Below are 2,681 nucleotides of genomic sequence, written 5' to 3'. Positions count from 1 at the left end.
TGTGCAAACATAAGAGGCTATGAATTCACACTTTGGCTCCACTCAAAAAGGATTGTGCCAGACAGCAAGATGTTCCCTGCAGCTATCTTATTCACCTCTGGCTGACGTTTCCAAGATAAATTGTGTTCACTTGGGCACTCAGCTTTTCCGGTGAGAAGCGTGACGCGAACATCTGTGCCCACTTTGTGCGACGCACAGTAAGTCCTGCATTACTCAAACGGTTCTAACAATGGAGTTCTCAATTTGATGTACTTCTTCTAGTCTGGTGAAGCAGAGCACACACTGCAAAGTAGGAGAGCTTTTAGTATCTGGAAACTTGTATCAGCAGGCTATGTACCATTCAAAACTGTTGTCTTCAGATTCCCAGAATGACTCAACAGCTGGCTCCACCAGTGGTGAAGATATTATCATATCATGCACCTGGCAAGGAATGCAGAAGTGAAAATGTTAAATAAAACAAAAGCTTGACCCACCTGTGAGCATGAGGGTGTATGGACAATAGGTGTTGAAATGATCACTGGATAAAGGGTGAGAGGTGTTGACGGTAAATCATCCGTTTACACGCTTTTACTTCCGAGTTTCACTTTCTTGTCAGTCACGATGGAAGCCTGTGTCGCTGATATAAATGAAGAATACGGTCAGTATCTATAGCGCACAATTTATCTGATACTTATATTCTCCTGCGAGAGCTCAGGGCTCCCCAGGGGAAGGGGGATGTTCCGTTTGGTGCATTGCGCATTACATGGGTTGAGCAAATACGGCGTGGATCACGAATGTCTTGACCAAGCGCTTGCAACCACTTTCGTTTCCGCGCATTATTCGTTGGAATCTTGTGGTACACAACGTTCCTTGTCGAGAGAGCACACTTGATGTATCCCCGAACATTACAGCAGATACCTGGCATTCTAGGTACCCCTTCTCCGCAGGGCGGTCGTGCATGCTCGCAAAAAAATTGTCAGATTTGTCATTGCACTATGGGTGGTAGGGTGTAGTGAGCATATGCTGAACGTCGTGCTGTTGTGTGGAATCCTCAAAAAGGGCTGGCTATCTGGGGCCCATTGTCACCTGCCAGCTGTTCGGGAAGCCCCTATCAACCGTATATACATATTGAAATAATTGAAAGCATGTCATGTAGCTGGTGAACGTTCATAGTTCTTAGTAGTTCATAATGAGAGAAACCTTGAGCTTGAGGAACACCGAGGAATGAGGGCTCAAAAGAGGCCTTCGTGTAGTCTCGTGAAGTAATACTGAAATAGTACATGAAGTACTTATGAAGTAAACTTGCGTCCCGACGGATATTCATGAAACGTCATGACGCCTTAAATTATGGTCAACGCATCCCGCTCAATCTGGGCATAGTTTTTTGGCGGTGGGCGTGAGGATTTTTTAGGCATATGTAACTGGCTCTCTTTCCCGTCGTTATTGTGAAAGATAACAGCTTCAAGTCCCTTTGAGGATGCGTCACCCGCGAGACAAAGTGGCTTCGTGAGATCTTAGCTGCAGGTGATTGTCACACACACAGGTGTGAGGTCTAGACCTCGATGAGGCGGAATGATCACGGAATGACGATGGGTTGGAACGCTAGCCACTCGATCAAAGAATAGGCCAGTCACACTCGTTCAGCTAACATCATTTATATATGGCACTGTGACACGTGATACTACTGATACAAAATTATGAGAACTCAATTAGCAACGCGGCGTTGAGAGACATAAACATAAATAGACATTGAACTTGCGGCTGACGGGGTGTCCAATCTTGAGGTGGTGGTGGTGGTGGTGGTGGTAGCTGGTAGGGAATCCCTTGTCGTGGTGAAGTGATGAACAGATGAACAAACAGATGACCGTGTAGGAGATTGTCTACACAACACAAACGATGGATCCGGAGTTGAAGATCAAATTGGACGCAGTCGCGCACAGGCTAGAAGAGACACTTCGTCAGCCCAATACTGATGCACAGTCCCGAGGCGCCCGATACGCCACTGAGGTGTGCGACTTGTCCTGGAGATGGTCCGATACCAACTGACTTGGTGTCGGCGTTCATGTTCCTAACCCTCGCACAGGTAATGTCATGTTGGCGACACCAAAAGGTCTTCACGTATTAACATGATTGCATGAGGAGGGGGTGGCTTTGTTAGGCGCACGGGACTGGCGACGACCAGAAGCAAGAGCGGCAAACCATCGTTTCGTGTTTCCGCCTGCAACCCTGTGCCGCTGCCCTCTCAAGGTTTTGCCTAATGGTACTGCCAATATTCTCGAATGACAAATGTCATCAACTGGAGACGGGCCGCGAAAGCAACAGCGCGGACAATGAATGGAATGTGACGCGATGGCTGCGCACGGCCCGTGACAGTGATGACGAATTATGTTTGAAGGTCGCAAAGGCCTCCGCACGTTTTGACATCCAGTCCCAACGACTGTCCTTTCGAAGTACACATTCGAAGTACATTTCGTTGCACAGATATCTGGGGGGGGGGGGGGATTTATTGGCAGAAAAAAGGAGAAAAGAAAGGGGATAAGGTCAGCCATGCAGCACGCCGGCTTGCTATTCCCTAAACAAAACAAAGAAAAAGAGAAAACAAACAAATATAAGCAAGAAAGAAAAAGAAATAACAAAAAGCGAATAAATAAATACAAGAAAAAAAAATGAAAGAGACACTCGGCTCACAGGGAGCATAGGAG

At 46.9% G+C, this 2,681-nt stretch overlaps 1 long non-coding RNA gene across 1 annotated transcript; it reads right to left on the bottom strand.

Annotated features, from left to right (window-relative positions):
- Positions 1-237: 237 nt before the first annotated feature.
- Positions 238-1,764, bottom strand: LOC135383668 (uncharacterized). Its single transcript, XR_010419993.1, has 3 exons — positions 1,728-1,764; positions 338-420; positions 238-282 (listed from the first exon to the last, which is right to left on the bottom strand). It is a non-coding gene; the product is annotated as an uncharacterized LOC135383668 (long non-coding RNA).
- Between the last annotated feature and the right edge of the window lie 917 nt (positions 1,765-2,681).

The sequence above is a fragment of the Ornithodoros turicata genome, chromosome 2 (assembly GCF_037126465.1).
Source record: "Ornithodoros turicata isolate Travis chromosome 2, ASM3712646v1, whole genome shotgun sequence".
Lineage (NCBI taxonomy): Eukaryota > Metazoa > Arthropoda > Arachnida > Ixodida > Argasidae > Ornithodoros > Ornithodoros turicata.
Note: the sequence above shows the minus strand (reverse complement) of the source record. Positions and strands in the feature narration are given on the sequence as shown.